We start from the raw sequence: 13,784 nt of genomic DNA on the forward strand, positions 1-13,784 counted from the left end.
CGGAACCTGGGGCCGGATTAAAAGCGTCGTTAAGTGAGACCAGGACAAGTCAGTGACCTAACACCCCGGCCCCCGCAAACGAGGCGAAAGACTCCTCCCAGCCGGTGTGAGAACCCATTCCCCTCGCCTCGACTCGGACCGCCGCATGACACAACAGCAAAGGAATGCTTCCGGTATCGGCGGCAGACTACCAAACACTCACCTCAGCCTGCGGTTGGTGTAGGCTTATACAACCTGTTCCTTCTTGTTGTAGGAAAGTACAAGTTCACCTCAGGGGAGCAAGCAATATCCGAGGAAAACAGATAAGGCAGCTTCAGTATTATTTATCTGCTTAGAGATACCCTACTCCTCGGGCGACCTGCACAGTTTACATGTAAAATTTTATTCATTTATACAGCTGAATGCCTATTGAGGTAATTCAATCTAAGTGCTTTGCTCCAGGTTACTATGGCAGAGAATAACTGGGAATCAAGCTCGCAACCCCCTGGTCCCAAGCCCAGATCCTAACCCACTTAAGCACCGTCAGTCGCTCGTTACCAAGCTCGACGGGCGCGCCATTCGCCGTGCAAAGTAATGGATATTATTTTTCACTTTTTCAATAAAAATATTACATTACTGCTGGGCCCGGGATCCTGTGACCAAGCGGAGCGGGCCAGAATAATAAAAAAGGGAAGCGGAGCTGACTCTCTGACACAGAGACGCGGGGAGTCCTTTCCAGAGAGGGCCGATGGAACGCATCCAGGCCCTTCATACATCCAGCCTCTCTGGCAGCCTCGGCCGCTTTATGATTGATCTGCGAAACACTGAGCGAATTCCACCCTTCCCTCGCCAGGCACCAATTAAAGCGAACATCCAAATGTGTTTCCATATTTATATGGTGATTAAGAGAAAATCGAATGGTAGAAATACGTTTTTTTTTTTACGAGCTGCGAACTTTTTCTGCAGATTTTTCCGAGCGTGCGATCGTTAAACATTAAAGTAACATCGGATTAAGTTAGCAAAGCAGATCGAGGAGTTAGCAAAACACACCACAGCACAAAGCGCCTCTTGCGCCGAAAGAAAACAAAACGTTAAATGTCACCATGCGTGTTCTCTTGGAAAAATAAGACAAGCGTAATGTTATGCTTTTTATCTTTTTTTGCTTTTCCATAAACGGCCTCATTTTTAATAATTCTGTCCTTACACGCATGCTATGACTTAGACAGTCCCCCGAGCACCAGTCACATTCATTAACAGAACATTTCCATGAGTTATGCAAAACATATGACACATTTAAAACAGCAGTGATAACACGTAACTGTGCTAAGGTGTTGAACCAAACCTAGATAAGGCCCAGCGCCCAGGCTGATAATGTCTGGGCCTGACAGAGGCGCCAAGACAGGCCTTACTCTGACCGCATATCCACAAACCAGCATCCGAAAGGGCTGAACCCACACGGCCATCCATGGGGGTCACTGTAGCTATGCAAAGATTACAGAGGGAGAGAGAGACCGGGTGTCCATCACACTGGTGTCACACCCATCACCTGTCCATCCTGAGCCGATGTTACTGAAGGCTCTTCCTGGTCTTTGTCGAAACCTCTTCCTCGACTCTACCAACACACTGCCAGTGTTTTGCCAGTAGATTGCCATCACTCTACAGCTGCTTTGTCAGCGCTAAGCCCCGATTTTAAAAGCACTCTGCTAGGTCTTTCACTGCGCGCCGCTCACCACAGCCTTCACAGCGCGCGGACTGCTGCCAGTTACTGACTCACCCCTTCACCCATTCATTGTAATGCCCAGGCATTTGATATTAAAAAAACACATTTGCAATCTGTCAGGTTTTGTCTTGCGACCCACATCTAACAGTGAGGAGTTGGATACTGTTATCTTTTTTTGAAAGAGAAGTTTTAATTGTCTTTCAAACATCACCACTCCCTTTTTTGATTGAGTATGTTAGTCTTGTATTTTTTTCTTTTCATTTTCTTTCTCAGGTTTTTCTTTAATGGAGGTCAGAGCTGGGATGGATTCACTCTGTGTTTGATCTTCCCCGCTCTCCACAGCGGCCTTGTTTGAGACATTTGAACAGTGATGTACTAATCCAGCAAATAATCAGGGCACAGTGCCGTCCCCATTGTTTAAGAACACACGGAGAGGAATCTGCCAAAACAAATCCCCTCATCTGTCCGTCTGTCTGTCTGTCTGTCCGTCCAACATCACCTGCACCCTAATGGAAGGAAGACGGGGGCTTGTGGAGGGGAGGCTTCAAAAAGACTCACAGTTTGCTGGGGGATTACATGCATTCTCAGGTCCATAGTTAACCCTTGAGTCACCTTGTCCTTTTAGTGGTTGTGGTGGTCGGGACCCTCCCACTGTTAGCATTGTAGTAGAGAGAGGCCCGGATGGCATTTGAACAACCCACCAAGCCTTTTCATGAGAAGCCTTTTCTAGAGATTTTGCAGGGATATTCTTCTAGAGAGTTAGCCTCAAAGAGCCCTTCTTCGGGGCTCTGTCAGCACGGCTGATGAGGTCATCGTTTTAAACACGGTCCCCTTCCCCAAACACAGGCCAGGACACCTGACCACCTCTGGCCGCTCATATATAAGTGTTCTCCACAGCCTCCTTTAGCTTTGATCCAGGCCTTCCAGGGCCAGTGTTTATCGAACACTTAACCGTACCATCACACTCTCATTCGCGGAGGCACTGAATTCTCATCATAATCTGTCATGTACAATTTGACGCGCTTTTGAATAAAGACTCACATTGTGGTTTAAGAGGGCCCCAAGACCATGCCACGTCTGTAAGCAGGCATGCAAAAGAAGGGCCAGATTTTATTGTGTTTATGTTGGATTTAAGACACGAACGTTTGAGCCAAGGCTCTGCAAAAGAGGTGCTCAGTACGGCTCTCTGGTCTATGGTGCTGGGTGCAGGGTTCAGTGTATTTCTCCATTCTGTGGTGTTGGGATACAGTGTTCAGTACGGCTCTCTGTTCTGTGATGCTGGGTGCACTGTTCAGTGTATTTCTCCATTCTGTGGTATTGGGATACAGTGTTCAGCACGGCTCTCTGTTCTGTGATGCTGGGTGCAGGGTTCAGTGTATTTCTCCATTCTGTGGTGTTGGGATACAGTGTTCAGTACGGCTCTCTGGTCTGTGGTGGAAAATTGAGGGTTCAGGCTAGTATGGCGGTTGCCATAGACAAAGGTCAGCTAATCTTCTTCCAATGCATCTTCCAGACTGGCCTACACAATGGTAAAAAAAAAAAAATGAATGTAAGGTAATTAAAGTTAATTAATAAGGGGTTTCTCTGGCCTAAGATGGCCCTGGAAAGGGAGCCTTTCCTACAGGTTAAGTCCACCGTATGTTGGGGACTGGGAAGCCTCCAGTGACCACAGGAAGGCTGGGAAATGGTGAATGGGCAGCAGCAATGCACAATCATTCTCTGACTGCGTGACAGCCATACCTCCTCGAAGCCACCCCGGTACTTTGGCTAAGCGATCTGATCTGCCGCTGACGTGGAATCTGAGCTTAGGACAAACCAGTGATGGAAACGCTTTGTAACACGCTCACCCCACTCCAAAAGGAGAAAAAAAAAAAAAAACAACAGAATGTCCAATAATCTTGGAACGCCATGGAAACCTTCTCAAGTGTCTTGTCCCAGAGCACACATTCAAACGGGCATGAGTTTTCGCTGTCCTCACGCGGTTTTTCGTCTGTTCGATTTTGCTGTAGCTGAGACTGGTGCCGCTGACATGGCTTTCAAAGCAACCTCAAACCCCCCGAAAGGCTGTGATGATAATAACGTTTTTCCCCCCACAATGAATGAAGGAATGAATTCAATTAAAAATAATGAGTTAGGGTCTTAAAGAAACAACAAACAGCACAGAAAGAAGTGATCATATAGTTAGTCCAGTACATAAGAGGGACGCTAGTCCAGCGTTAGTCCAGCTCCCTCTCAGTGGACCCCCCTCCCCCTCCCCCATACCTGTCCAGGTGAGATGGAGGAGGGTTCGAGTAGCTTCCCGATTATCCCAAAAAGTCGAGCAAGACTCCCAGATTCAGCACCATATCTACCCCTTCCCATACACGGCTGCAGTTGCACCAGAAATGAGTAGGGAAAAAAAAATCACAACAATTTTGTTCTATTAGATGAGGCCTTTAGTATGTCTTTCAGAAATGACGGCTATGTCATTTCAAGTGCTTAAAGCACCCTTATCCAGAACAATTTATATATCATCCATTTCTACAGCTGTAAAGCTGGATATTTAGTGAGGCTGGGTTAGGTACCTGGCCCTAAGGGTACAGCAGCAGTGAGAGGGGAATCGAACCAGTGACCTTCTGGTTACAAGCCCTGCTCTTTACCACTATGCTACACTGCCGCCCTCTGGATCAGGTATAAGAGGACCAGGTCAGGCTCCACTGAGTAAAGAGCGGAGTACTTGAGGGCCCTGTTACTGTAAGCAATTCCTCTCGTCCCATCAGGCCACAGAACACAGAGAGGGTGTTGCGTTGTGCACGCACACACACACACACACACACACACACACACACACACACACACACACACACACACACCCCTCATCACCCCCCACCACCCCCATGTGCCTGCCTGGAATCCCTCTGGAAGAATTAGATGTGATTTGTACGCATTTGAAGTGGGGGGTGCTGGTAAACAGGGCTCGAAGGGGGGGGGGGGGCCTCCGTTTGCCGAGCTGGGGCGAGACACGGTTCAGTGAGCGGCCTCTTTTGTGGCGGCTGTTTTGCAACGCCTTTGCAAAAAAAAAAGAAAAAAAGGGGGGGGGATTGCTGGATGCGTGCATGCTCAGATGATGCTGTCAGCTCACTGCAGGCCCTTTGAAAGGGCTCTCCAGTAGTGCTTGAAGTGATTTAGGCGACGCAGGGGGAAAAATGTAGAGCCCGTTTGGGGAACGCCGTGGAATGCAACAAGAGCAGAAAGCTTTAAGAGAGATGGGGTAGCATGCTAACTGGCTAACTCGCTCCTCAGCGCTTTAACAAGAGTGCATTACACATTCCTCGCACACCCCCCTCCTCCTTCAACACACTGATCTCAGGTCAGGTTCGCTGAGCCTCCCACATCTCCACACAGCTTCACCTTCATCAACACACAATTACCCTGACTGAAATGAGCAACTACCCCTCTAATGAAACACCTCTGTCTCGTGTTCTAGACAAGCTGACAAAACATTCTTATTATCATCATTTTTTTTGTTTCTCTATTGGTGTTTTTCATTACGATTTACAGAAAACCTGACCCAGGCTTACACATAGCTGGATATTTACTGAAGCAACTAAGGTTAGGAACTTCCTCAGTGATTGTATGGCAATGCCCCACCCAAGATCTGAACTTGCAAACCAGTGTTCAGTAACAGCCTCACACAATTCTTCCATTTCCATTGTCAACGCAAGGCTATCTTTGGGAACATGTGATTTTATTTATTTATTGTTTTTTTCAGATGTGATTAAGCCCTATTGCGCATCCATGTTCACTAAATAATCAGTTTACTAAAGGCCTGAAAAACTGCCAGTCAGTATCTTTCAATTTGGCCCTCCAATAAGCATCACAGGACGGCTAAATGATTCCCTCTCTCTTCAGCTGGTGTGTGGTGGATATACTGGCATAAAATGGCCACCATGCATCGTCCATTTGGGTGCTACACTCAGAGTGTTGTTAGCCTGGTCTGACACGGTTGCTCGTTCAACTGGAATGGATACAATTCTGTTCTTTTGTGCTGGAGGTCGCTCTGGATAAGAGTATCCGCTAAATGAAATGAATGTAATGTACACATCGGTGATGGGTCAGTCACTTCCCCTTCACTGCAAAGGTCGCGGACGTTCTCTGAAAGGCACTGTAAACATGCGATCTGTCTGTAATCATGAGTCACAGGCCAGCAACAGTTTCCAAGTCATGAAAATAAGACACCTATCAACAATCAGGTGATGTAAAAGAAAACTCTTGTCTCAGTGGCCAGGAAGTGTCAGGAAAATGTGACAGAGGCCTGGCGGAGGCGGAGTCTGGCTTCACTACCAGGAAGATTCATCTCTGCATTCTTTTGACTTTCCCATTGGCCTATTTTTAGCAGGTGCCCACGCTCATTCTTCGATGACTGCTCCACATTCCTGTCCTGTTTTCACCATTTCTCTTTTACCTTTGCTGTTTGTGAAACCCGAAACGGCCTGAGCGGCCCGGCCCATGGACAAACAGGTTCCCTGGGAGTCAGAGCTGCCAGTGAGCCGGCGGACAGGTGCAGCCTCCAGCACGGAGTCACAGCGAGCCGGCGGACAGGTGCAGCCTCCAGCACGGAGTCACAGCGAGCCGGCGGACAGGTGCAGCCTCCAGCACGGAGTCACAGCGAGCCGGCGGACAGGTGCAGCCTCCAGCACGGAGTCACAGCGAGCCGGCGGACAGGTGCAGCCTCCAGCACGGAGTCACAGCGAGCCGGCGGACAGGTGCAGCCTCCAGCACGGAGTCACAGCGAGCCGGCGGACAGGTGCAGCCTCCAGCACGGAGTCACAGCGAGCCAGAAAGAGGAAGCAAAGGCTCTGATTGGAACCCACTGACCCAAACACACACACCCACACACAAACACACACACACACTCTCACCCTGCATGTTCCTGTATCACTTTTGCTCCAACATTCAGAGGAGTGTGGGAATATGTATATATGTGTGTGTACACGTGTGTGTGTGTGAGTGTGTGAGTGTGTGAGTGTGTGAGTGTGTGAGTGTGCGCGCGTGTGTGTGCGCGTGTGTGTGCGTGTGTGTGTATGTGAGTAAATATGGGAGGGAGCTGGCAGTGGGGGGTTTCTACGATACCCACGAAGTACTTAGTGTCACATGAGGGGTCATAAATCCATGATGTGATTGTGAGGTCAAAATCAGCCTCCCAGCCAGCCAATCACATGCTGGTTCAGTCCTGCCAGCGGCAGTCACATAGAAACGCTCCTGTTCAAACATCAGATACTTTTTGCATACTTTTCAGTTCTGATATCGTTTACAAACAAGGAGAACCCATATGCCCTCTATATCCTCTGTGGAACCTTGGCCTACCACAGAAAATGACACCTGACTAGTGCCATTTGTTGCTGCACATTCATCAGGTAGCATTCTAAAACTGTGGAGAGTTTTCGAGCATTGTGACACACTTCTCCTGGAAACTCTGGGAGAAACACAAGGTAAAGGAATGTAAAAATGCAGATGGAAAAAATGTACCCCGGCCAAGCGTTATTAGCAATAACCACATTAGAGTGGACATATGGAGCTGCCCAAATGCCTTCTGCGTCAGACGCTGCAGTTCAGAAACTGCATTAACTAGCCGTGCTGCAAACAAGCCCCCCCGGAATGGTTTTGCAGCAACTGTTTCGGAACATTCTGTTCTCGGAGTTCTAAGAAGTGACAATTACCTGTGTCCGCGTTCACTACCAGACTCCACGGGACCCAGGCTTTGGAGCATGTGAGGGAAATTCGGCAATACTGAACGGAGCTGAGAGAACACTCCGTTTCTAAAGACCGTGTGCACCCGTGCTTCTGAGCTGCAGGTCTGAAACAGCAAAAAAAAAAAAAAAGAAAAACCCCACAGATGGTGGCGGAACCAAAATAATCAAGGCCTGCGGCAGGAATCCAGTTATCTGCTTTTATTTGGTAACCACGGTTACTGACGGCCATGTGGAGTGAATGAATTTCGGAACAGGCGCAGCGGCATGGGAACGGGGGTCTCTCCTTTTCCCCATCGAACAGGGGTACGCGCTGGGAGGCGGGGGGGGGGGACTAGTGAGGTAAGCCCCCCCCCCAACATGTCTCAATCCGCTGTGACTCGAAGCGAGCTGAGCTGGACCAACGCCAGGAGATTAGAGAGCGTTCACATTCCCCAGAAAAATAAATTCAGCCACATCCGGCGCAACTGCACCCTAAGTGACAAGGAGATTACATGCTGTCACTCCAGAACGCAGATGCACTCGGTAATAGAAGCATCAATCACAGCCAGGGTGTTCCCGGTAAACGTATATCTGCCAACATTTCCATTTCGCTTTCTGTTAAAAGGAATAAACACAACCAAAGTGAACCACAGTAACCTGCATGACCAAACATATAAATCACTTGAAAATTGCACATAATGGAGAAAATCATGTTACGCCACATATATCGCATTAAACCACACAGACAAAAATATTCTGGAGTAAAAAATAGGGATAATAAAAAGTGGTGTAGTAAGAGTCTTCCATGCTGAGATCTGTGACCTAGGACTCTTGGCTTCGTTTGGATGGCTCTCTGGACCTCACTGATTACAATGTAGTCTCAAGTGGTTTGCAAACATCACACAGCAAGCAAGGGCGTGACATGTATGTGAGAGAGCTACTCTATGTCTGTTGGTGTGTGTGTGTGTGTGTGTGAGAGAGAGAGACTGTGTATGATAGTGTTTATATTTCTGTGAGTGGGATTGTGTGTGACAGTGTTTGTGTTTGTGTGTGCGTACATGTCTGTGTATGTGTGATTATGTGTGATAACATTTATTGTGTTTATTTATTGTGTGCGATTGCATGTGATAGTGTTTGTGCTTGTGTGTGTGACGGTATGTGTGTTTGTGTGGTAGTGTTTGTGTGTGTTTTCTTCTTTCAGTGTCCATTAGGGGAGGGCGCCTCTGTGGAGACCACTTCCACAGCCCCTAGTTTCTCCCACCTGAGCCACTTTTCCCCCTATGGCAGATTCACAGGGAGGCTTATCAGTTAGAGGGGGGCAACCTACAGCTGCGGGACAGGGGGAGGCATCCTGGTGGTGGGTGATGTCAGAGGGTCCTCTCTGAACGGGACAGCTTTTTAATCTGTCCCCGCACGAGTCACGATAAGATTCACAACAGGACTTTAGGAAGTCTTCCACACATCCTTCCTCCTCCGTACTGTCAAAACATCCCTTCATCGCGCCTATCTGAGATCCATCTCCGAGGCACATGTGGGTTGACCCGGCACAGGTATGCAGGCCCTGCCGGGATGGGACCCCCTCCCCCTTCCCAGCCAGCCCCATTCAGTCGCGTCTGCCACGGAAAGCCCGGCATCCTCCTCTCTCGCGCACTTTCCCTTGTGCAACTATCAGCACAAAGAACAAGGTGTTCCAGACTGCTCTTTCTCCTCAGTGACTAAGTGTTTGTCTTACCCATAATTCCACTCTTCATTTTCATTACGTGCCAATCACCCAGTACGCCGTGAGTACAAAAATAAGCATGCATCTGAGTAAAGCTGCACCAGTTTCAGCTCACCTGGGCTATGGACCTCATTGCATTGTCACTGGAACCTTCACATTCTTCAATGTTATCATAAGCTGTTGTCACAGAGCTGTTTGTTGCTGACATAATGAAACTGGCACAGAGATTGGCACGGTGTTTCCTGCTTTATTGTTAAGGTGCAGTGCCAGAACTCGGAGCGCCGTAACATGAGACGCACGATTTCGATTAAACTTGACACACGCGGTTACATATCGCTCTCATTCACAGCGCAAAAAAAAAATAAATAAATCATCTCGGAAATAAATGCAACGGCGACTCCTGCTGGTCGTAAGTTGCAGGCGGTGACAACGCTGGCGAGAGACCGGTGCCTCCATGTAAATACGACTCTTCCCCCCTGCACATTCCAACTCTCTCCTCGCACCCAAATCTCCACCACTGACAGATGCTGTCACTGCTGACGAAGCAGCTAACTGGCTAGCTATTGTTTATAGCTCTGCCTGTATGCTCATCAGCGGGAATATACTTGCAGTGTCAGACGCGGTAGTTTACTACATTCATCTACCTAGGAAACTTAGTTAGCTAGCTGACTAACAGCTAACTCTGAAAATTACAAAGAAAGCAGGAGGGACTAATCTTTTTATTAGCAGTAGCGAAAGGCTAACTAGAAGATGACTAACAGAAGAACAGGACCCCTTCCAAAATAAACAAAATAAATACTGAGTGAAGAGCAGAGACTATTTGGAGGAGGTTAAATGTAAACTGAGGAGAAAGAGAGTGCTGTAAGCGCTGTAACTTCCTCAAAGCGAGAGTGACACAAGTGTATTTGTGTTAGGAGAAGCAGGGTCAAAGCACAGTCCCGAACATCACTCACAACGCTAATGAAAGAACAGCGAGATAAGTGGCTTCTGCCCACACGGATAAGACCCACTGTTTCTCTACAGCTGGCAAGTTGCCACAGCAATGTCCAGGTGTCATACAAGGAGGAAAAGGGGAAAAAAAAAAGAATTAAAAGAATCAGGCAACGTGTTTTGAGTCTACTCATCCCCTCCAACACTGTGTCAATACAGAGGAATGCTCCGCAGACCAGAGCATTGTTCTGCCTCCAAGAAAATCAAACATATAAGAGCCAGCATTGCCTCCGGGCATTGCAGTCTCTCAGGGATCGACCGAAAAAAAAAAAAAAGAGGAACAGATGAATAAGAACAACAACAATTACATTTTAAAAAATCGGTTCAGATATCAGGCCAGATTTTAATAGTGTGGTCCGCGGTTCATAGATCCTGGGCCGCGGCGTGATGGGAAACATGCACGGGGGCTGACGGGCCTACGGCGAAAGCGAGGAGACTCTCTCTCTCTCTCTCTCCGTGCCTCTCCCTCTCCTTCCAGAGGAGGAACCCGCACGATAACGCCGCGCGGAGGGTCAGCCGGTGTCCGCGCCAGGACGGCTTTGATCCATCCCCCGAGCTCCGAGAGCCCGGGACAGTATCCGCTCTCTTCCCTGGCTTCCTTTGAACACACCTCTCTGCCTGCAGAGTTCTGCCCGCTTCCTACTGCGCTTGAAAAACAAAACTCGCTCAAATTCTTTTGAAGAACCTCAAGAGTACGCTGACCAGTCTCAACAGCACTGTGACCAAGGGACCCAGCGCTGGGCTCATGGCTCATAGGTGCGGGAGTCTACATTAGCGCGGACCTACACAGAGCATAAATATAAGGCAAAGGAACAGCAGTATAGATAGGGGGTTCAAGTGGTTCATCAGTGATTCATAAGACAGTAGAAACAGTGCCATACTATAGGAGACTGCACAAAATGAGTCAGATTTAGGACAGCTGTGGTGAATTAATCCATCATAATGGTTTATACAGAACAGCAGCCAATTTGATCACTATAGAGATATATTTGTGTTCAAATGGACAAATGAAATATCAAGATAAATGTCCCACTCCTTTCATTAGTCAGTTGACGTGACCAAAAGGGTGTTTTTCTTTGTGCGTTGGTCAGGCAGGAGACAGAGTAGCTTTTTCCCCTCTGCAAGCTCAGCGCGATGAAAGATAATAACAATAACAAAATGTTCTGTTTGTTTCGAACTCTCAACTCAGTCATTCATAATGAACTCTGCATCTCTCAAAGGATGTGACATGAGCACCAACAGCAGACACAAAGCACATGGGTGACCTACGTACTGTGGCTGCAAGCGTTTCAGTGTGGGTTTCGGGTTCTACAATCTGCTGGATGACACCGATCAGTGCATACCCCGCCCCCACAAGCAGTAGCCCAAATCACAGCTCATTCCCCACCTGGCAGAGAACAGGCCTAGGAAGTGGTGCACGCTGCACGGGTGAGCTCCAACCACCTGCCATCCCCTCAGCTCCCAAGTCCAAGCGGCGTTGGAGCGGGTCGCAGCAGGTCGCAGCAGGTCGCAGCGGGTCTGAGCAGGTCTGAGCGGGTCGGATCGGGTCGGAGCGGGTCGGAGCGGGTCGGAGCGGGTCGGAGCAGGTCGGAGCAGGTCGGAGCAGGTCCGAGCAGGTCCGAGCAGGTCCGAGAAGGGCCAGGCGGGTCCGATTGGTGTCGCTTGCTGACAATGACTGCGAGGCCATAGCAGCAGAGCCCAGAACCCCCTCAATGCAGGTCGCTCAGCGGCTCCTGATCGCATGCGCCAGACTCATCCAAACATGATTCACCTCCCAGCACGGCGCAGACACCGGCCCGGCTACCTCCGGGCCAAAACCAATATCACAACCCCGCCGCGCTGAAAAAGTGACCAGCGTTTTATTTTATAATTACCATTCAACATGTGGGCCTGCGCCTAATGAGAGGATGTGATTCATTTCAGGGTTTCTAAGAAAAAACGCCTGACGAACCCCAGGGATGGAATCTGCAGACAGAATGCACAGCGTTAAGCACACACCGAGTCAATGGGCCATGCAGGCCTGACTCAGAAATGCCCGGTATGTCCAACAAAACGCTTTCCCTGAATTCCATTTTAAAAAAAAAAGGAAAGAACAGAAACATGCTCCCTGCCTTTTTAGGGTTTTTTTCCATAGCCGTTACAGCAGAAGTGAGGCGTTATGAGAATACACAACAGATTCCACATGCTCCATCTTCATGCACATGGATGTTCTTCATGTTTCCCACTGCCTTTAAAATCACGAGGGGAGAACCCCTGGACAGGTGTGATCACGGATGCATCATGAACCAGTAGCTTTAATGTGAGTCAGGATGGGTCAATGGTGAGGAGTGGCAAACTAATCTTGCCACCGCGCTCGAATGCGGTCCCCTTCAGAGGCAGAACAATGGGGTCACGGTTCATCTGCCTACTCTGCTGCGGTCAGCAGAATCTCTGAACAAGGACCACGTTCATCGGCACAGCACGTGTGGGGAACCTGCTGAAGAATATGGGGTGAGAGTGTGTGTGTGTGTGTGCGCGCACCACCAAAGCATCTCCTTGAAGCTTTTCATGCGTCTCTTCACCACAGTGAAGTCTTTATTCCTGGCTATTGTTCCCCAGCTCACCACAACAAAGATGCTCTCTGTCACTCCATTCTGTTGCCCGCTCGTGTGTGTGTGTATGCGCGCAGGCATGCGTGCAAGTGTGACCGTGCGTGTGTGTGTGTGTGTGTGTGTGTGTGACCGTGTGTGTGTGACAGTGTGTTTGCATGCGCGTGTGGGTGCATGTGTGTTTCGTTTGATGCGTGACACCCACGGAAACACACATGCACTCGTACACATCTCTTTTAACGGGCGCGGTCCCTGGCCGACTGCAGGGACGAGCGAGCAGTAGCACCGAGAGCTAGCGAGAACACGCCTCTTTCCAGTGCGTAAGAGGGTGAAAATCAATGCCTCCTCTACACTGTGGGGACCTGCCCTGCTGGGTCCCGTCAGGCACTCAGCAGCACAGTGAAGCGTGAAATGAGCACGGCCACCGAACGCCAGACCGCGTGAAGCCGACGCCAGTCCGACTCCGCTCAAAAGCAGCTTAACTCAGGGGCGGCGCTCGCCACGGTCCAAGCAAGGTCACTCCAGCTCCCTCCCTTCCTAAACTTGAACTTTCACCCCATTCCTTTCACACGTGCCAGCCCTCCCCCCTCCCAATCCCCCCCCCCCCCCCCCCCCCCCGGCCTCGATCTCTCCTTCCCCTGCCCACTGTAGCCAGCCCTTGCTGATCTCATCGTCCTGTTGCCAATTTTCGATCCCCTGTGGGCAATGTCTGCCGTGCGCTGCGCCAGCGTGGGCCGAGGGAAGCGCACAGCACACAGCGCGCGGCGGGCCACGCCCACACGCACCGGCGGCGGCCTATCGGCTCGCGAGTCACGTAGGCACCTCCGCCCGGGCCTGCAAGCCCTGACAGCCACCGAGCACCTGGAGGGCAAACCCTCCGTTCCCATAAACATCTCCTCCTCCTCACAGGCTCCTATTCACAGCCGCACCATTACACATCTCCACCCCCCCCCCCCCCCTCGCATCTTCTCACAAACCGCAAACGGCGTCCTGCCTCTCAATCTCCAACCTCTTTTCTTTCCGTATATCACCTGTCTCCATACCTGCGGCCTGACGTCGCGAGTGAAGCCCGCCAT

Source organism: Megalops cyprinoides, chromosome 19 (genome assembly GCF_013368585.1).
Source record: "Megalops cyprinoides isolate fMegCyp1 chromosome 19, fMegCyp1.pri, whole genome shotgun sequence".
Classification (NCBI taxonomy): domain Eukaryota; kingdom Metazoa; phylum Chordata; class Actinopteri; order Elopiformes; family Megalopidae; genus Megalops; species Megalops cyprinoides.